We start from the raw sequence: 23,051 nt of genomic DNA, 5'->3' as shown, positions 1-23,051 counted from the left end.
TGGCCTTTGACTGCCTCCATAAGAAGCTATATAGCCCATGTAACTGAGAGGGTGGTCAGCACTGGTCTAAGAACTAGAGTTTGAGGGGAATATGCCTTATTTTTGAGTTATATCAGTGATGGAATAGCAGTTTGACGTTTAGAAGGTCTGAGTAGTAATGGTTAATTTGAATCAGAGCTGAGGTGCTAAGGACTTGCAGTTGTATTTTTAAAAAGTGCCTTATTTTCTCTCCATCCATTTTTCCAATTATAAAATAAGGATAATTATGCCTTTTCATAATAGCACTTGTAAGACGATAGTATGGCAATAGTACAGGTGTTGCTTTGTCAGTCAGTGGTATAATTTCTTTTTCCAAAATAATTAAAAAAAAATACCTTTCACCTTCTGCATGATTTTTTCCAAACATCATTCACTGGTGTTGCCCAGATTCACGAGAACAAGACAGTCATTTCCTCCCTTAGTAATTTTTTTTTACTTCCCCTTTGGTCTCCGTATACTTGTCTAATTATAAAAATCAAGTTGTTGTTATTGCCTTAAATTTTTCTTATAATGGAATTATCTCTGTTTTGTTTGAATCAGATTCAAGGAGATACTAGTTCTTAATTAATGGCATAAAGTTAATGGCTTTGGTCTCTCCAAAACAGGCAAAGATACTTGATCTTATCTCTTGGCAGTTACTTTCACAGTCAACCATGCATTACGAGCTGCCTTCAGTTCTGTGTAAAAACATGTATTATGTTCATGCGGGCAGGAGAACTGTTGTCTATGGCTCTGCCGAAAATCTTGATGCCCCATATGCATACCAAAAAAAACCCAAAAAACCCAAAACCCCAGGCTAGGTGCCAAGGAGACTATATAGTAGAGGGTTTTTTTCTTTGACTGCTGAAAAAGATAAGTGGCTGAAAAAGAGTCAAGTGTTGTTTCTCTATAAATTGTGTGCCAGCAGGTTTATCACTAAGCACTGTAGATTATGTTGAGTGGAATAATCAGGAGGAAGAAAGGGAGGCTAAAATAACAGAGTGATAGGACTATTTTGACTCCACAATCAAACCCTCCTTGACTTCTGCCCTTTGGGTGGAAAGTGCTTATGTTACAAAACAACATGAGGTCAACCTCTAGAGCTTGCTGGTAGTTTCTTTCTTACTGATCTGTGCTGAGGGAGTAGTTTCCTAATACTTTTGTGTTCTTCGCCTTTGTGTTCAATATTGCATACTACTGTCTGGATGATAAGAATGGCAATCGCTTTTCCTACAGAGTATAGGAAGAAGCACAGAAGTCAAGAATGAAAGCTGCCTAGACGGGATTAAGGAGCCACGCCCAGGCACAGTAGGGAGATACCCTGAAAAATACGTGAGCCTCCAATTTTCAGTTATCTCCTTTACTCAAAGAAAGCATGCAGAGTTAGGCAGATTATTTTTGCGGTTATGAAGTCAGTATAAAAAAATTTTGGGGGGTGCACCCTGTTGATTTAATAACATTCTATGAAAATTCTCTGGAATTCTTTTTAAAGTATAAATCATACCTGGTCTAGCCTTCATTTTTCTTCTGAACTCATATCAGTTTAGGAATATAACTGCTTGGTTAGTGATCCAGTGATAGACCCATGATGTGGAAGAGGTGTGGGAGCCTGAGTGTATTATTTAATGGCTATGGTACAGTGGAGGAGGTGCCCCTAGCAGGAAGCAATAAAGCAGTTATTAGGTAATGACTGTGGAGGCACCATATAAAAGGTTAAATTGATATATGTAAATCACTAACTTCAAGATGCTGAAGCTGCCTCTTGGCACCCATCTCTTTTTACACAAGTGGGGATCAAATAGTTACTGTTTTGATAAATGGTATCTAGCTAACCTACATTAAAGACCTTTAGGGAGTTGAGCTCTCTTGTTCCTTTGAAATGTAATGGAATTTGGGCGCCTAGTGCTGTTTCTTTTGAAAATGTCACTGGCTCATTTGCTTTTATTAAACTGCTTTTGAAAATAAAGAAAGCAAAGGGTTTGATATGTTCTATTACAGTATGAAAGTGCCATAGGCACAAGGTATACACACAAGCAAGCACATCTGTCTTGAAACATGTATTGGCAGTGGCAGAAACCAGTGCAAACCAATTGTAAGATTAACTATTAATACTTTTCTCTTGTGTCTAATGCTTGTGATACAGAATATTGATCACAGTTTTTGGAGGCCTCTGCACATGATGCATGGGATAATTTGAATTAAAATGTTTCATGTTGGCTTGCTATTTGGTAACATAAATATTATTTAAAGTAATACATTTTAAAAGTAGAAAAAAATCTGTAATTTACTGGAGTCCAGACTTCTGCCAAGTAGGTGAGCTTTAGGTCAGTAAAGTGTATAGGAACACACCTAAGTAACTTTCATTTTCTTACAAATCTTGTCTTCTCTGCACCTTAAGAACATACCCATATTCAGCAAAGCTGTTAAACATGCTAAATCAAATGAAATCTAGTATATCATTATTACCCAAATTCAAAATAGACTAAGCATATACTTAACCACTGAACTGAAGTCATGGTCTATTTGTATAGTATAGTGTTAGGATATCTATAAACATATATACAGTTAATATATAAGGATGTGGATATATTTGTGTGTAAAATAGATATAAACAGGATTTTACAGGATCCTCCGTTAGCTGCAACATCACAAACAAGGCCTGAGATTTTTGAAGTATCTTTGTTCTCACTTTTGAGGCCTTAGATGCCTTCTTCTCTTTGCTTGCAGAAAACAACCTTTTGCATTGCCCATGTATGAAGTCTGTTTATATGAATTAAACAAACCCAACTTGTTTCTGTACTACCTACAAGTTGTCTTTCCTCAGAGTGCTTATATAAGGGCACTGCAAATTGCAGTTTGCCCTTTTATCCTCTCATATTTTTCATGTGGCAATGCTGTATGGTGAATACTAACTCATGTATTAATGAAGGAGTGATATTTTTTTCCTCTGGGTTTGCAGCTGTAAATGTAGCTCATTCTACTCTGGAATTAGAAAATGAATTTTAATTGGTATTCCTTCCAAAAATATTTGTAAAATGATATGACTTTGTTAGATTGCAGTCTGAAACATTCGCCTTTGATTTGCAATGGAAATCATTAGAAAGTTTTTTCTAGCCATACCCAGGACTCGTCAGAACAATGCTGAATTACATGTATATTAAAAAAAAAAAAAAAAAAACTTAGACATCTGTCATGCTTCACAAAAGAAAATGAGAACTTTCTTCATATTGTAATTTATGTGTGAATCTACCTACTCTGAAACTGAATCCGCAATGATTAAAAAATATAACTTATACTATTCTTAGCAGTTGGCTGTGCTTAGAAATTATCCAGCATTAAAATAATGAACGAGTAAAATAAAAAATAAGTGCTGTTTGCTTTTCTTAAAAGATATGTAGAATTAGGTCTCTGAGGCTATGGAGTTAGTCTTAGATACTCGGCTACCTGAGTGGGTGATCACCAGGGGAACAGACTTGCTTTTGTTTATGAAGGCACATGCAATAAATGCACAATAGGCAGTTGAATCAAATTTTGTCTTGATGTAATTGCATGAAATAAATACGATTAAAGTAAAACCAAATCAGATGGGATTTTATTCTGCTAATATATTTTCTTTTATTTATGTGAGTGCAATTTTGCAAGTTTTCAGTTGTGAAGTTCACATGTAAACTTGAAAGTCTGGTTGTGAAGTTAAGACAGGAGAAGTACCTTATTCAGCGTTACACAAACCCGTATAATCCACATGAAAATATTTTTGGGCTGCTACATGTGATATATTATTGCTGTGCTGTGTAAACAGAATTAAAGAGAGCCTTGGGGACTCCCGCAACAAGAGATTAAACTGGGAAACAAGACCAAGTATAACACTCTGCATTTGATGCCTTAATCAATCAAGGCAAGTTTTCATTCCCAAAGATTTCTGTTCCCTGAGATATATATTGTAAGAATTCATTAAGTGCAGTTGTCTAATGCTTTAGGTCACAGACATACATAGTCTGCTACATACGGATTTGTCAGTAGAAGAAATAACAATCCCCAGCCTTTCCACAGATGCACATCATTCTCCTCTCCCTCTTCCCCCTCTTCTTTTCCCCCATCAGAGATTACCAACCATTTAGACTTGTGAGTGGAGCTACTTGCTGAATGCTGCCTAAACTGCATCAGACAAGATGACCTTGCTTAGCAAAGACCTACCATTTAAAATGCCTAGATTAACCTCACTTGTTTTGACTGGAATAGGTTAAGGAAACACACTGTTTGCAGGTCTGTAGAAGGTGCTTCTGGTGAGGAGGATGGATATTAGTAGCTCAAGTGCTTCAGGGAGCATCAGCTTCCTTTGCTGAAATAATGGTTTACAGTGCATACATCAAGTGTACCACAAATTTAGTAAAGTACTTGAAAAATAGTGCCATAAGTCAGGTAATTGCTCATAATTGTTAAGGTGATTCCTTCTTACATGATCTGATTCTGAATAATACTCTAGAATTAATAGTTTTGGATAAGAAATGCCTATTTCTTATGCATTTTAGAATAATATATCAAATGTTAAAAGAAACTTTGTTGATATAGCATTATAGGTGAAAACAAAATTTTGAAGAATGGCATTTTTCAAAATTTATTGCTTTTTATTCATTAGAATAGAAATACTTTCAACAAACCAGTTCAAATAAACCTCTAGCGTGATGCCATGAAATTCACTGAATAATTTCAGTGATCATTTGCACCAATTGTTAGTTACAAATAGGTTAGTATATATTTTTGTGAGGCTCCAAACTTTGATTTTTCTAGTAATAAATCACAACAAATTCAGCTCAAAATCTGAAATGTAATTTTGGCAGTGTCTGTTGGACAAAAAGAAAAATTCCATTTAGTTAACTTATCCAGTTTTGATGCAGACTGTAATTTGGATTATAAAGTTATTTTCCAAAAAATTCAGATGTTTAAAATAATTTTTAAACAAAATTCTTATCTTTCTTTTTGGCTTGAATTATTTTGTCATCTTTTTATCACAGTGAAAATGTTAGGCAAAAATGTTCCATTCATGTGCCAAATACTAGAATGCATACTGCAGCACACTGCTCCAAGTCATTAGATATATTGGGATGGATTCAGACTGTGGACAGAAGCCAGTGGTCTTTTCTGTAGGGTGTTTGGGTTTCCAAAATTAACCCCACTGTAGCCTGATCTTGTGTCTAATTTTTAGAGAGGTGAGTGTCAATGACACTGGAATACTTGATAAGATTTGCACATTTTGCAAGAGTAGAGAGATGCTTACATGTGTGTGTGTGCATATATATGTATTTATTATATATATATTTTATATATGTATATATATTTATATTTATATCTGTCATGGGCACACAGCAGACTCCATCCTCTTCTCTTTTGCAGTCGTTATGGTGGTCATACACAGCTATTCTTGAAGAACTTTCTCTTCTATGGCTTCCTTTTTTCATGTCCAGGCAACTGGAAACAGAAAGTTAATTTGTACAATCCAGTCACTCCAGTAGGCTCAGAATAAGCATCGGACCTACCCAACCTGAAAAATAGATTATAGGATCTCTGGTTCAATTTGTTAACTGAGAGCACTCACTGCTCTAGAGCTCTATAGTTAACTTCTTTTCCTTCTGCCTGCTGCACATGATGTGCAATGATTCTTTAAAACAAGTTTCGTTATCAAGTAAATTAATTAAACTGTCCTTCTGCTACCCACACATTCCCTTTACAGCACTACAATCCCCAGTGGCCCAATCCAAAGGAGTACCCAGAGGGTCAAAGATCCTACCTAGCTGGTTGTGAACATTGCCTAGTCTCAGAACTGGACACTACACATGGTATAAACTAAATTCATATGAAAAATATATGTTTTTTAATTGTTCTTGTAAGGTCATAAGAGTGAAAGCTGTATTCAAGAGAGTAGGAAGTAGGAGCGGTGACCTTAAAAGCTTGTTCTTTCACCATCCTTCAGCCTCAGTACAGATGATGGGAATTGGTGATTTGAAACTAAAAGGCATGAATTAAAATGAAAGTTTGAAAAGAAAAATATATGTTCATGGTATGTATTTACCTATTCAATTCCAGAAAAGAAACTTTAATTCAGAAATATTGTAGTTTTAGAGCCGTAGCCTTCTATGGTACAGCAAAGTGATGAAATGTTTAAGATTTTTGCTAACTGTCCAGGAATATTCAGTAGCTGAAAAATAAATCGCAAATGGTAAGGGAAGGAAATGGATTTTTAAGCCCCATTTAAAATTAAACCTAGTGTTTATTAGTATCAATCCATAACAGTAATACTTGTATTTGAATATACTGTTACCAACAGGGAACATTTGGTCTATTTGGACATGCTGTGAGATCCAGGCAGCTGCTATGGCTTAGTCATTTTTAAATAGTTAATAAACTGGCACTCCTAAACCTGACTTATTTATTATATTATGGACATAAAATCCCCCAAAGAAAGCCAGATGTTTAGGGAAGATAGTTTGGTCTCAGGGATTTGGGCTGTGTATCATGCTTTTCATTACAAAAATTCCTATTCTCATTCCCTGTATCTTTCTTTTATTTTATCTTCCAACCAGGCTACCAGAAATTCTTGCAGTTCACCCATTCCCCACATACATGAGGTCTACTAATAGTGACTGGAAATTGTAAGAAATAAAATGTATCTAGTTTAAATGTTTGATTCAAGAGCTCATGTGTCTTAAAGAATGTGAGTTTTGTTTTTATTCAACTAAAGCAGAGTTGCTCTTAAGTACTTCTGAAAATCTTGTTCAGATTAAATCCCAGAGAGTAAGCTTGCACAGTTTCAATTCTTCAAAACACTGTTGAAAATAATACTTCCTGTACCAAAACTTAGGCCCTCTGATTGAACTCTGTGACTCTTCTCATTTTCTTTGTGTTGAGCTTTATATTGTTATCTTTCTGTCTCTGAAAAATTCCACCAAGCTCAGTTTGTGTGTGTTTCTGTCTTTCATGTATATCATCCTCCCCTCACTGGTGATTTTTAATGGCACCATCTTTGCTCCTCCTTTGAAATCTCTTTGCCTCTGTAAGTTGCATATTCTTGTATGTTGAATGGCTATCTTAATTGAAATTCTTTTTCAAGTGCATTTCTGGAGAAAAACTTACAATAGCATGTTCATTTAATTATATGTGTATCACAAGACGGCTGATCGTTCATCTTGGGCAACATATGTGCCTGAACTGGGTTTGAATAGGAGGAATTTAAAATGTTTTTCTGTTTTTATGCAATATCTCATATGTTCGTATTTAGAATGAAACTGAGCACCTCCGACTGCTTCGCAGCAGACATTTACTGATCTCAAAATAGGTCCCTTTCATCAGTGGAGAACATTGCTGGAACTGTCAGAGATTTGTAGTCTGTGTATAACATTTCACTAAATTCTTTGTGTGGTGTTTTAAATATATGGAATTTCCAAAAAGTTTGGAGGGACAAAAAGTATAAAGGGACAGAAGGTGTGGCCTAGCAGAAAGTAATTGTGTCTTAGAAAATATTTGCTCAAAAATTATAAATAATGGCTGTTTAAAGTTCAGGAGAAAGAATGGAAGAGTGGGCATAGATGTGGAAAATGTGAAGTAAAGATAACGTCAGGACTAAAGATGTACTTCCAAATCCTATCCCTTTTCTGTTGAATCTTCCACTTTTGTTATTCATCTCTCTGCTCTTGAAATTTCTGTCTTTCTTCTGCTCCATCCTAAGTCTGCCTAAGTTTGTCTGCCAATGTAGAGCTAGAGGTAAGTAAATGAAGAAGCACCTCTTTGACAACAGAACCCAAGGACATCCCAGTTGATTCAGTTCAGCAAAGTTATTGGATCAGAATATTTGAGAATCGTAAAAGAGTGAGCTTTTGAAAAATGAAATATTAATGGAATATTATGGAAATTTAATTTAGCAAAAGCTTAGGTACATTCAGCCCCTAACTGGTTTGGTCCTTGAGACACCCTGAAATGTCATATTTCATGTGGCCTAGGCTAATGAAGCAGCTGGGGAATATGCACCTTCCCAGATCAATTTCTGAGAGAAATGATAAAATTATTACGTGACATTTTGGTACTGGGCAAGGGTGGGGGGAGAGCTGAGGGAACAAACAGTGTAAAATCAAGAAGTCATTTGAAATTCAGCTGGCCATTTTACACCACAGTGTTTTCTTATCCAGTTCCAGTTTCCTGAGATCTCTGAGACTTGAAATCACCTCCTCAGTTTCCATTGAATAGGAAGAGGAAAATGGAGGAGAAAGGGAGGAACAAGATATAGACTTTGATTTGGGGGCAGACAGTAACATATGGGGAGCCCTGAACTGTGCTAAACTTCATCTTACTCTGAAATGTGTGAACTAGCTCTATAGGGCTTTATTTATCAATACCACTCTCAGGTTCTGGAGCCTACCACTGGAGAATTTATGGTTATCCCAGGGTGAAATTTTTCTGTGTTGAAATAGTCAATATATGTATATCAGCACTGGTGTATATAAACATATAGACAGCAATGAAAAGGCTAATATGCACCATATATCTAATGTTTTCTTGAGGGTAGTGTCATAGCTTGTACAGATTTTTTTTTAATCTAGATTTCCTTCCTTTTTACTTGGCAGCTACTGATTTGACACTCAAATTAAAAAGTATGGTGTTTATATGTGCATATGTATTTATATTTTATAATATTTATGGAACGTTACAATGTTTTAGACACTGCAAAGATTGAAGAGGAAATGGAGAATACAGATTTATTATTCAATTCCTGCAGTAATTGTTAAGCATAATTTAAAGAAAATAACATATCAAATAAAGTAATTTACATTTTGAATAAGTATGAGGAGGATGCAGAGGGAAGATTTTTAGGATTTACCACAGAAAATCTGGGTAGGTATGTTTTGTGGAAACATGTCTTTTGATCGATAAATCAGGTGATAAGATTTTATCAAAAGAGTTTATTATAACAAATTATTATTATTAACAGCAATTTAAAAAAGCAGCATTACAGATCTATTCCAGCAGTCTTTCTCTTTACTTTCCTAGATGTGTATTGGTATGAAGTGTTCCCAGCTCAATCTTACAAGCGTTTCCATTTACATTCTCACTATGCTCTACTGGAGTATGTGGGTTCATGCTCAGATGTTTAGGTACTCTTCCTTCTCAGTGGAATGATCAGTGGCTAAAAAATGATTTTAGATTACTTGAAGAATATTGACCTGGGAACACTTTATTTGAATATGCAACCAGAGGTATTTGTTTATGTGAACAGTGGCGTAACATCAGTTCTGATCTGAGGGTTTGTGATCTTCACTTTTAGTAAGAGAAGAGCCCAAATCAGTGGAGCTTTTCCAGCAGCTGATAGTCTGGCCCCAAATTTGGCTTCTTTCTTGTTAATTCATTTGTGCAGCCCATGATTTTTGATTGAGGCCTCATTGCTACATTCTAGAAGGGCGTAGATCAATATCCTTTTTATACCTTCAAAATAAAATGCTATTATTTCAACATCTTACAAATGGAGTTAAGTATTTTTAGTAGGTGATGTTCAGAACTTCAGTTTTTCTTGTTTCTTTTATATCCATCCCTCATCCCACATTCATTGAAGGTGCTATATTATACCTGCAGAAATAAGGTTTGGTTTGAAATTTTTCAGTGTTTAGTACTCAGATTTTCTTCTTACTCATATTACTTGCAAAATGGGACCTTTAATTCCAGAATACAGTATTTTCTGTGATGGAAGACAGTTTTATTTTTATTTGATTTGTTGTCCTTAGATAGAATTTTGGTTCTGAGGTTTGTCTAAAAATTAATAAATGGAAAACAGAATGGTACAGTCTTCTTGTTCTAGATATATATATATATATATGTATTAAGCATAGGTTTATATTGTAGTTTTATAACCTAGCTTTATGTATTAAGCATATGTTTGTTATAGGTAGAGGTATAGATAGCAAGTATATCAGTCTATAGCATCAATTATACTACAAGTATATTTCTCATATTACATTTGACCCTCTGCCCGTTGATTAAAAAAATTCCAACCAGTATCAGTGGTTGCTTCTTAACTAAATACTGTCTGAGAAAGGACATAACCCACACATGCTTTCCCTTATTCAACAGTCACGCCTACTGTCACACCTCCCAGCCTCAATCAAAGGTTTGTTTTGAGAAGAGTACGGGGACTCTGGCTGGAGCAGGTGTAAATGGAAAGCAGATTTCTGAGTCATGAGCCCAGCAGCTAACAACTTCCTGCCGTAGTTGCTCATGCGTTCAGTATAGGGCTTTTAGTTCCTTAAATTCACTTGCAGTACAGCAAGAGAAGGACAGTCTCTCAGTTACTGAGGTGATAGTTTAAAGTGAATCCTATGTGCTATGCTGAGATGCCTAACTGGTACTAGTATAGCCAACTGGTTGCTACGTTCTGTAGGGAGCTGGCATGATTTCTAGGGGTAAAGGCAAATATGGTGTGCTGCGTTAATGTAGTTCCAGAGCTATGCAAATGTGGATTGTGTTCACATATGTGATTGAAAAATCCAAAGTCTAATCAGATGCAGGTCTAATAGGAGGTTGCATAGGGTTTCAGGAGTTCCCAGGCAAGTCCCTTGAACACGGGGCAGTTAAACCTTCCTTGTAATGAAACAAGAATAGAGGCTGCAACAAAGCACTGCACCTAAATCTGATTTTATTTGCAGTCATATCAGCAGTTTCACTGAAAGCAATGTACAGACATAAATTCCCCCCTTAAGTTCTTTGCTGGATGTAGTTGTTTCTGTACCTTCAAGGTCTTTCCTGTGCGATGGCTTTTTTTCCTTTGCGCTTTCATGTTTAGACTTAGCCTACTTGCTTTTGTTCAAATTTTGGATATACTCAGGCACCAGGAAATCAGACACTATGTTATTTAGATTAGGTTGTCTCAGTAGTTGCAATAAAATGTCCAACACTTTTGACTGAAGATACCCTGCGCTATAGAATTCTGATTTTGGATCTATAATCACAGCTTTAAAGTTCAGAAATGTTCACAGCAGAAGGTTTTGATTAGGTATATCATATGTACAGGTCACCTGCAAACAAATCTGGATACAAAAGTGGAACTGATTTGCAATCAAAGTATGATGTGAATTACGTGCAAGTTAATATTTTTTGAAATAATCATGTGTTACTGTGCTATTATGTTGTCTGCACTGAAACGTAGAGAAAAGGGTTTTGCAACCCTTAGTTAGATTAACGTGCTTTTCACCAGGTTATCAGTAAAACCCTAATGCTAGCTGTGAATGAAATACCTATAAACACAGTATATAACACGTTTTTATATAGTTGACCTATTGAGCATTTCCATATGTTTTTCATTTATGTAGAATTGTTCTCTCTTACTAGACTCCATTCCATTTTTTTAACTTGATTTAAATGGAACAGACACCTTAAATACATTAACAAGCTTAGCCGACCTTTTCATGGAATTCTACAAAAAGGATTGTATGCAGCTGCTACCCAAGGTGTGCTTAGATCGGGTATGTGGAGCAAATAAGGTAGATGAATCCTCCGAAGTGTTTGTACAAGTACTGTGTAAAAGCTAGACACAAAGAAAATACTAGCACTAGTAAAAGAAGTATATTGGCGATGCATATAATTTCTCAGCAGTTGTACTGTGCTGCACTCATATATGCAATACACTGGTTAACTGGTAATAGGAAGCCATTGTTTTCTTTAGAAATCAGAAACATTAACTCCTGGCATGTCATAAGAACATGTGCGTAATGTAATAACTTAAACATATGTCACTGTTGTCAGGTAGGTGTGAAACAAGGATATTCAACTTGAAAGATTCTAATGCTAGCTTTAGAGTCAAGAGGAAGGCCGGGAGCATTCATGGTCTGGCAGTAGACAATCTAAATTTTTTAGGAGGTTGCTTTCATTCTGCTATGTGCAAGAATATAATCTACATACATACCAAAATTCATACTTAATCTTATTCTGTGTTTTTCTTTTTTCTTTGTTTTTCAACATTCTGGTTTCTCTGGGGAAAAAGCAAGTTAAATTTTGATAAGTTTTTATTGCTGCTGCTTTGTTTTTTCAGTTATTATAGTACTTCACAGTTTTTTGGGTTGCATTATACGCTATTATTAGAGAAAAATAAAAGAGACTTTTATATGTTTGGTGTTAAAGGAATCATTTGTATGACTTCTGAGACACAAAAGAGATATTATTTAACATTAGAAAGAGGTTTAATTTATACTGTAGGTAATGTACCAAAATCTTTGAGAATATTAGTCACATTGTATTGTCTTGATTGCCTTTATTATATGTCTTTATATATCATTGCTCAGTTATGGCTCCTGAAAGCACCAGCTCTGTCTGATGATAGTCTGTGCCATAAATATTCTTAGTCATTTCGAGGTGTATGTTCATTTCCTTTTGGTAATGGAACAAACTTTCTTTAGCTCATAAACCCCAAAGCAGCTTTAATAAAAAGTAAAATTGAGGAATGATTTGGCCATACTATGACCTTGTTGTTTTTTGGATTCTGTTCCTTTCTGTAGCTAAGAACTTTCAGAACAACAGATCTTTTAAATGTACAACATGAGTTTTTAAATATGAAGCAAATCCAGTGGATAAATCACAGATCTGGGGCTCTGTATGCTGCCTCTGTACTAGAGAAAGATTATATTCACAATCATTGTGGTATAAAACATGTCTAGTGGTATTTTAAAGTTTCCTGTATCACAGAGTGAAATATTTGTACATAGGTTGTATCTGTTTTAAAATCCTTATTTTGCAGATTAGGATAATTTGCAAAAAACATGCGCTTTCATTCTGAGTGGTCTGGGTATATGCTTTTTTATTTTATTTTTTTTAATTTAGAAAGCATTCTTATAAGTAAGAAGTCAGAGCTGATACTTGCAAACTCTGTGTAGAAATGGCCTCATCACAAAATCTTGAGCAGCTGGAAGCAAAAGGATATTTTCTTCTAGTATTGAAACTCTGATTTCTGTTCACTGGGCTAATCTGTGGAATAAAAAGAAAAAAAAAAAAAAGGCAAATGCCAAAAAGAATCTTCTGTGTGTGTGTGTCTGTATGTGTGAGAGAGACAGAGAGAGCAAGCTGTTTCCAAATTACAAAATTGAGGACTTGAAAGTTAAGGCTCTTCATACTTCCTCCCTGCGTGTTTGTGAGGTGGCAATATAATGGCTCTGCAGAGTTTTCTTCCTCTCCACAGCTGTGAGCAGCAGCATGGCTAGGCGTAAGGGGTCACCCCTTTTGAGCTATCATTTGTGACTTGGGCAAGAGGGCAATATGGTGGCTGTAATTTCTGCAAGTGATGTGTGAAGCCTTGATGCAAAGGAAATCAGTAGAAAGTCTGCCATTGACTACAGAAGTCTTTGGATCAGGCCCTGGGCTTTTAAGTCTGTAATTGTCATGTTAAATAAATACTGTACTTCAAGGAGCAAGCTCCAGGGTCTCCTAAAAGTGGCTTAAATAGCTCAGAGAGGAGCATTATAATAACTCCAGCTTTCATATAGTAGGTTCTCAGTAGTTTTACATCCCAGTGATACTGCTGGGACTCCCAAATCACTGGTCAACAGTGTAATGATACATGGCAAATTACCTAGGTAATGGCAGTAGGATAAATCACCTCTGGTCAGTGCTGCTTAGCCAAGGGAGGGGTGCGCTACGTATTAACTGGAACTGATTCTCCAAAGACAAAATCAAAGGAAAAACAGACTTGATTTTTTTTTTAAACCCAATATGATGATTAGAGGTCATTAGTGAAGAAGATTTATTTTTCCTTATGGAAAGGCTAGTGAATGGCTTTAGAAAAGCAAAGTGAATGTGTAGCTTTTAGCAGAAATTGCTGTAAGGGATCAGAGATTTCACAGAAGAGCTGTTCACATTTAATATAGAATTTCTGTTTGTATTCTTCAAATAAGGCAAGACAACATTGTGGAAAAAATTCAGGAAGTTCTGAATAACATCTAAGTAGCGCTGCTGAATCAGACATGGTGACTTGGTGTTATCATTTTCATGAAGGAGAAAGGAAATAAACAGCAACTACTCCCAAACCTCCTAAATGTTTTGTTGGGGGTGACATGAAGGTGAAGGTCAAAGTGCTGTCAATGCATTAAGAGTTGAAGATGCTGAATATGTCATAGGATCCTGGCAAAGGAAAGTGCTGTGATTAGTCTTAACTGAAGCACAAACTTCCAGAACCACATCAGTCAATTAAAGTCACAGAAAAGTATATATACCTCTATCCAGAAATGTATGACTTCCAAATCACATTTGATGCTCACAGTTAGCTGTGAGTAAAGTGAATGTAGTTTACGTTGATGCCAATTACAGTAATAGTAATTTGAATTGTCTTTGAGCATTTCAAGATATTTTTCTGACACTAATGAATTCTGCTAATAAATTAAGGAGTTAAAGGAAGGTGTTAATGGAACGGAGGTACATTGACTAGCATTAAGCACATCCTGTATTAGGCAGTGATACATGAATCCACAGTAGTATTTTTGGAACTTCCTTTGCAGAACAATGTTGAGTATTAGAACGATCACCTCTTTATGAAGGTATGGGGGGAAATGACTTACCCATCTCTGTTGTAGAGTTCAAATTATAACTGCATTATTTTCAGTTGGGGCATATGGAGACAAGCCCTAATGGTTCCTGATTGCCAACTTTACGCTGTTATAACTTTAGTGTATTCAAGTGTATTTATGCAGGGTTTTTTTTTCAAGTATTTCAAGGTGAATGATTATGATGACTCACAGAATCATTACACGTAGGATTCCATCTGAGGTTTATAATGACTGCTATACAACATTCAAAGCCCTCTAAGTTAGAACCAGTATTTATACTTTCTTAAATCAACTTGTTTTCCCATTGTGAGCTGCCTGTCTCTGGCTTTCCTGTAATGTTTCTGACAAAAAAATCCAAGCCTCTTGTTCTGTTAATGCTGTGGTTTGCACTCTTGACTAATCTTTTTTCCCAGCGACCTGGATCCAATGTGGTAAAAGAGAAGCAGATATGATTCATCATCTACTGTAAAGTGTGGCCAAATGATACAGAGGAGCAGAGGTTGAACGCCAGAACAGATTACACACTGAAGCAGTCATGGAGGATTCCTGCTAGCAGCAGAATGCAAAGAACCCAACTTAGTGTTTGATCCAGGGAGCCTTTACCCATTGGATAACTTTACACACAAGAATAATCCCATTGATGAGTCATAATATTCATATAGTTTTTAATATTTTGATTATAAACAGTCTAAAATATTTGGGAGTTCTGTTCAACCCTTAATTTTATGGCAGTGAATTCCACAGGCCAATTATATTAATGAGGCAAAATGAAGTGCATATCAATGTACATAGTAATGATTTCTACCTGTTTGCTGAATACTGTCCAAATGCTGGTAGGTTTAGACATATTTTTGTTAAAGATGTGACTTGAATAAAAAGAATAGTAATAGCAATTGAATCTTATTTCCATCTTAGCTAACAGTCATGTCTGGGACTGACCTCTGATTCTTTTCCCTGGGATTTCAGTTTGGTCTTTATCGCCAGAGCTGGGTTGAAAGTCTGTTCTTTAAAAGTCTGTAGTTCCTCTTCTGAAGAGGAAATCTGTGTGCCTGGATAAGACTCAGTGACTTCTGCATTTTACAGACTTTTCTGTAGCTGAGTTGACTGTCTTACAAAGGTGGCCCTTTTCTCTCACAAAGGATACACTGGGGTGCTTTTTCTCTCGCCAGAGTTTGTTGTCTCATGGCCCTATTTCTAGTTCCAGTCAGCTCCCATTCATCTGAGAAAGATTTCTGTAGCCTCCTGACTGACTTTTTTTTCTCCCACCCCCTTTGAATATGCTCTTTTCACAAAACCAGCAGAAAGCTCATACTTTCTGCATAATGCTTCTGACCTTAGTTTTGTCATTGGTGGGATCAACAGGCCTCTAACTGCCATTCTTTTTTGTAGATGATTTTCTTGTCAGAGTCCCAAAGACCTATATAGAAAAGAAAAAGCAGTTATTTTCAGTGGAATCAGCAGGTCAGAGGTATAAATGTCTATTTCTTTATTTGCCCTTGCTACAGACTATCCCACAAAGAAGGTAAAGAATCTGTAAAGCCAAGAGGCCAGTTAAATATTTCAATTTGCCAAAGAAATCTGTTTGGCTTTTTTATTTGGAATCTTACACTATTCTTACTAATGACATAGTGACTGAGTTAAGTACAAAAATAAAGGTCATATTTTTATGGTGCTAAAACTATAATGTTTAATGTTGCTGATTGAAAAGATTGAAGCTACACTTCCAACAACAAGTGGATCAACTACTGGTTGTAGTGCTAAGCTGTCTCTGCCAAAGTTTGCAATAGGAACCAAATGTTAGTTGTTTGATAATGTTAACTTTTTCAAGACGCCTCACTAACCACAGTTTAACTCTTTCCTTGTGTGTAACTGGAAACAAGAGTGTTCTTTTTGTGCATCCCAGTTTGATGATTTCACTAACTCCATTTTTCTGTAGATACTGACAATGCGTTTTCTACTCTTGTAAAGATCTTCCTGTAAACTAAGAAGGCAGATGAAGCTTTCGCAGTCTGGATTCTCTGATCAGAAAAATTCTTAAGATAAATTCAGGAGGCATTAAGATTCCTTATATAACTATGAAATGGTTGACAGCCTTCAAAATTCTCAAGTAAATTCTACCTTCAATAACTTCAGGGGAAAAAAAAGAAAAACAAGAAGTCTCCTGTTGAAAATATATAGTAGTATATGTTTTGCTGCACTTTGGAGAACTTTAAAATGTGAAAGTTTTCACTCAAATAGGACAGTGACTGCAATTTGCTTTAGCTGCTTTGTTTACATGATACTGATACTACAGTCTTGCTGACAAAGAAGCAAAATAAATTTGCGAGTCACTCAGACTGAAAGGAAATCATGACCTAAATACTGTGAACGTTTTTTGGACAAAATCTCTGAACAAACAAATATATGATTTGTTGCAATGCAACCTGCATATCAACCCAGACAATTGTCTAAATATTAAAGGCATATTATCTAAATCTAATGAACAAAGATCACTGTGTACATTGTTATGTTGCTGCTAGTGTAGTAGATATAATGTCTTTCCATCTCACTTTGTTTGCTATGAACAATGTGTACTTAATTGATATAGGAATGGATGTATTTTAAATTTGGCATGGTGCAATATTATCAGGATAATATGACCTAAACTATAAAAATGAAAAAGAATGGAGGAAATTGAATAAATACTCAAAAGAAATTAATTTATTATCTGAATGAGAGGTCATATTTCAGAAAAAAGTCTATGGTGTGTATCAGTAGATCCACTAGCAAGATAAATTCACTACAGAAGCTTTGGCTTTCCTGTCTTAGGTTTCCTTTACAGCATTTGCAATTTGAAAGTTATGAAAGACAGAATAAAAGGTTTGACATGAGAACTTCGCTTAATGGTATAACAACTCAAAAGGTATCTAAGTTGGGGCCTTATGGTCTGAATGGGTGGACAACTAGGGGGGTAAATAACTGGTTAGGTGGTTGGGCTCAGAGGGTAGTAGTTAGTCTATCCGGGATCTGTACTATTCAACATCTTTATCAATGACCTGGAAGAGGTGATGGAGTGCACGCTCATCAGGTTTGCACATGACATCAACTTTGGGTGACCAGTTGTCAGGTCAGGTGAGAGCTGTTAGGGCTATCATTCAGAGGGGCCTAGACAGGCTGGAGGAATGGTCAAACAGGAACCTTATGAAATTCAGCAAGGACAAATGCAAAGCCCTGCATCTGGGAAGGATTAACCCCTGTGGTGCTGGGAAGGGACTGGCTGGGGGGCAACTCTGCAGAAAAGGCCCTGGGGGTCTTGCCTCACTAGCAGGGTCCTTCCAAGCAGACAAACAGTCCTGTTATTATGAAACTCACAAAGCAGTGTTTGCCCAGAGCCCCAGCCGTATAAAAAGAGACTTGGCAGCTAAGAGAGTTTGAGCAGGGACGGGAATGTGACCTGCCATCCTCTCTGGCTGGACCGTGAGTATTCCCCCCCCCTCCCCTTTTCCTGGGACGCTGGGTTAAGGTAACTCCTCGAGGTTGAGAGTCCTCTCACTAAGAGAGTGAACAAGAAAGCTTTCAAGTAGGGATAAGCAGTGCTTCCAATTAATAGCGCAGTAATCGACGGTTTCGGGTTATCCTTTCTAAATCAGTAATTGCATTATTTTGGGCTATCCTTTCTGAATCAGTAATCGATGATTTCGGGTTATCCTTTCTGAATCAGTAATCGATGATTTTGGGCTATCCTTTCTAAATCAGTAATCACCTTATTTTGGACTATCCTTTCTAAATTAGTAATTGCATTATTTTAATGGATTTTACTAATCTAAGAGCTTCTGTGAGGAAATAAACTTTTTTTTAATTACGTTACTGTCTCAGTTGTTACTATCAAACCTTTGTAGCGTGACAGTAAATTTGGGGCCGTATGACCAGCACAGCTGGTAGATCAAGAGAAGGGATTATCCCCTCCTACCTGGCACTCATTAGACCACATGCAGATATTGCATCCAGTTTTGGGCCCCTCAGCACATGAAAGACGTAAATGGGAGTGAGCTCAGGGGAGGCCCCCCTTGGTGGTGAGGCTGAAGACCTTGGCCCATGAGGAGAGGCTGCGGGATGGGGCTTGTTCAGCCTGGGCGCACAGTGGCTCCAGGGGGGCCTGACAGCAGCCCGCCAGGACCTGTGGGGAGCTCATCGAGGAGATGGAGCCAGGCTCTGCACAGCAGTGCAGGGCAGAAGGACAAGAGACAGCAGAAATGAGCTGAGACAAGGGAGATTCACAATAGCTATAAGGAAAAAAATTTCCCTGTGAGGACAGTGAGGTGTTGGAGCAGTTGCGCAGGGAGGTTGTGCAGGCTCCGTCCTTGGTGTTCCAGACCCATCTGGGCAAAACCCTGAGCAACCTGGTCTGAGCTCATAGCAGAGCCCACTTTGAGCAGGAGGTTGGACTAGAGCTCCCCCCAGCACCCCCTCCCCAGGGTCTCTTCCAATACTGAATTACTCTGTGAGTGTATGAAAAAATTAGCTTCTCTCTGTAGTTGTACTATAAAGCACAGTACTCATAGCCTTGAAAATCTCCTAACTCCGTTCATTAGGGAGCTGCAAAATGAAGATATGCCTGTTTTGGTGAGATTTATGGATTTAACTGTAACCATGAATGACAGATTGCTCAACTTCCTCTGGTACAAAACAGCTGTGCTGTTACGAGAACATCACTGAAGTGAGGTTAGAAATATCTTCATTTGTTTGGTTAAACAGGTTGTTTCTGAAGCCCATAAAAACAGGTTTGGTGGGAACCAGCGTGCTCAGAATAAGCACAGTTTAAGTTCTCAGCAGTGTGGCATAAATTCAGGCTCAACTTGGGAATGAGTTTGTTTTTATACAGTGAGCAAACTGATGACTTACAGTTTACACATGTTTTCAAAACAATTTGTTTCAAGAAATCTGCGTATTTATTTGGAAATGTTCCAGATTTGTAAATAATTCTTTTTACCCATATTTAAAAGAAAAATGCTGTCATAATTTGTTTTACACAATGATTAAATATATCTACTTTTAGTAAGTGAGATATGTTTAAGATCTAGATTCCTGTTTTTTTAATTATGAATAAAGAAATCCCTAAATTGGTATGTTGCAGGGTGATTGCTCCCTCTCGCATATCTTGACTGTCTAATGTACCATCAGGAAGGCAGTGTAGTTAATGTGGAGCGGTCAGGTTTGGAGTGTTCTTCCTTGTCCATTTTCAATTGATTCTTACTTCTTTGATCTTTGCAGAATAGAGTTACTATGTTGTGGCTTGGGCAGCATGGACTAGAGTGCACTACGGAAACTGTAGGATATGGCAGAGTCCTGCCATTTGGCTAAACAAAGGAACAATAAAACACGTCTTATGCTCAGTGATAGCAGAAACTGTCTAAAACCACTGGTTTTCTTGCAGTCAAGGACTAGGCTGCAGGGAAAGCTGTGCGGTGACCAGCCCTTGCCAAGCCAGGGAATTCTCAGGATTGTGATAACAAATATAAGGGAGGAAACTTAACTTACTCATAGCTTTTTGTGTGCACAAGAGAGCGGAACCCTAAAACACTGGAAAAAGGCTTGGAGAAAGCAGCAAGAGAGAATTAGCGTGACTTCAAGACAAACAAAGGAGGAGAGATTGAGGCAAAGCGTTACCCAAAAGGAGATTTTGAGGAAGCAGGACTTGGTGTTCATTTTCCTTATGTGTCTGCAAACCAATTAATGTCATCATTAGTTTCTTTGCATAATAGAAATTAGCCACATTGAATTTTTAATAACTACTTGCATCAAAGAACACAAGAACATGTTAGAACCTATTTGCAGTAGTAAATATTTAGCCTATTATCTATACTGTGTGGTTTGCATTGATAGACCAGCTCACAATATAAGATCCATTAACACTTTAAAGCATTTCCTTTGTTGTAGCCTTATAAAAACCTTGTGCTGATATAATCAGAATGAGGTTTCACAGCATTGGCATCCCAGTTTTCTGGTTAGCTAATGTAGCATCCATCAAAATGAAAAAGTGTAACAGCATTAACTACAACTATTAGGGTAAGGACTAGTCTTGAAAGCAGTTCTGTTGAGTTGGTAGGCATGATCTTGCCAGACACTGCACACACACTCCGAACACAAATGACATGTTACCTCTGAGCTCGTTAAGTGGCAAAAAATCTTAATGTAAAATTGCTGGAACATCAATTTCAGCCAAACTCAGGCTTCTGAAAGGCCAGAAATGAAAATTTGAAGTCTGCAGCTCTCCTTGCAGGACAAAACTTTTTTCTTCTATTCTCTCATATTTCTTCATCCCTTTTCTCTTAACGTCACTGAGCTGTAGGTTTTGGGGGTTTTTTGTGTGTGTTTGGGTTTTTTTTTGGAAGACAATTTCAGCATCATCTCAATTTTCTCTTGTGTTTGAGCCATATTACCACACAAGAGAATGTCTAGTTGGAAGTATCTTGTTTTGGATTCTTTCCAGATTTGTTCCAGAAATCAGATCTAGCTGACAGTGACTAAATAGAGATCAGAGTCAATGGCCACTACAGTTTTATTGAGCTACCCTGCTTATAAAAAATGACAAGCTACAAAGTGTTTTGCTTACTTTGTTGATGAAGGCATTGCAACCTGTTCAGCTCATGGAAATCAGGCCCATCCTCTTGAGATAACACTGTTTGGCTTTCATGAGGAGGGACTGGATAGCATAATCACTGGGGTATTTGCCAAGCAATCGAGGCCACTGCCACTGCAGTAAGACCAATTGTTTGATCATGCACATGTACAGAAAGTACTGGGAGAGCCTGTCAGTGTTCATAAAAACTGCTTCTTTCTGAAATCTGGGCCCTGGGAACTTTTTGCTCAGTGGATCACTTTTTCTGGCTTATCCTATGAGGCATATCAAAAGAGAAGAAATCCAAACTGGGACAGTTCTAGAGCACGCAGCAAGCCAACCTTTATTCAGAAGTAGGTTCTTAGCCTTACCATAGCAATAGTTTGGCACTAAAACTTCAGCAGCAAGTATATGCTTTTCTTCATGTCATAGTTTACTATATTAAATGCCTTCTACAGATTCCAGTAATGCTGGTTACTGTTTCTTTCCAGTTTACTTTTAGATAGTTTTATTTTCAAAATAATTTTAATAAAAAAAAAGAATTTAAATTGCATCCTTGTATGTGTTTAAGTGATTGATATTTATTCAGTGATCTAACCAGAGGCATGATCCCAGCACTCTTATGACACAGATGAACATCTGTACCAGCAGTATACTGATAATTTTTAAGTGAGTGTATTTCAGTCTCATCTGTTGGGGCTGCTTCACTTTACATCACTAAATATTCATTAATAAGAGAGGAGGACCACAGTAAAGGGCTGGACCATTGAGTTCTCTTGGAAAGTGTGGAAGTTTGACCGCACATCCCTTTTTCAGTGAATCTTTATTGATCCAAAATGAAATGGTTGCAGAAAGAGAGCGTGTCAACTGTCTCAGAGCAGCCAATAGGCTGATAGGTAGGGAATGGCCTGGGATTTGGGGAAATAGTGGAATCCAGCACTTGAACTGAAGTCTTCCTCTTTCCAAGTACATGTCCTAGCTAGAGATGTTTTTGTGATCTTCTGCTTCCCTTTTCCAGGGCAAACCTGGGATACCTTTCCCAGGAGAAGTTTTGATTTTGACAAATTTGCATTTTCCAGTTGAAAAAAACTGTTGAAAACCTCTTGATGAATTCTAGCATTGATATAGTCTGTAACATAAGATCTGAGAATTTGAACACTACTTTTCTTTGTTTCATGTCTTTTATCTGCTTCTCTGATGATTTTCATTTCCAAATAGTTTCACAAACAAAACTCTAAAATCTTCTGGATTTAGAGTTTGTTTTTGTTTTTTTTTTTGTTTTTTTGGTTTTTTTTAAGAAGTGGAAGTTTATTCTGAAAGGTTAGTAGCTAGTGTAAGGTGGAGCAGTGTCCTTGCCAACTATGGAACATTTGTTAACAATGTTTATTATCACAGCGCTAATGGTATGTTATTATAAACTTTGTGTGAATAATATTTTTGTGCAAGTTACAGCACACAACAAGGTGTGCATTATAATACAGCATGTCTTTGGCTGAATGACCTAAGTGACTTGAAAAGTGGGATTTTTGTATTTATCCACACAAATGTGTTCATTATTGTTAAAATTTTCCAAAGCTATTTTCTCTTGAATAGGGAAGGAGATTAAAAAAGGAAAAGTGATTCTGTATGATCTCCTTGTGATGGAAAGAACTTCATGCTAATGGCTGGATTGTAATTTATAATCTGTTCTCATTTTATTTTTTCAAGGCAACTGTATGTTTTGAGTATATTGTAGTTTAAGAAGGAAACAGTACAGCTTTGTAATCTTAAAGAGACTAATGTTCAGTGATGTGTCAAAAAAACAATAGTGCTACACATCCTGTCTATTTTCAACTCCTGCAGTTCCACATAGTTTGAAAAACTGTAGCCTA

General features: G+C 36.8%; 1 protein-coding gene across 6 annotated transcripts in view; it reads left to right on the top strand.

Moving 5' to 3' along the window:
- The window catches only part of BBS9 (Bardet-Biedl syndrome 9), a 312,936-nt gene that overhangs the window by 247,688 nt on the left and 42,197 nt on the right, over positions 1 to 23,051 (top strand). Inside the window, exon 23 of one of the 6 annotated variants that reach the window (XR_010883441.1) lies at positions 1,255 to 1,350. The exons of the other annotated variants lie outside the window; for them this stretch is intronic. The gene's annotated coding sequence lies outside the window, so the exon portion shown is untranslated. The remainder of the gene's footprint in view (positions 1 to 1,254; positions 1,351 to 23,051) is intronic. 6 annotated transcript variants of the gene reach the window in all.

Source organism: Apteryx mantelli, chromosome 2 (assembly GCF_036417845.1).
Source record: "Apteryx mantelli isolate bAptMan1 chromosome 2, bAptMan1.hap1, whole genome shotgun sequence".
Lineage (NCBI taxonomy): Eukaryota > Metazoa > Chordata > Aves > Apterygiformes > Apterygidae > Apteryx > Apteryx mantelli.
Note: the sequence above shows the minus strand (reverse complement) of the source record. Positions and strands in the feature narration are given on the sequence as shown.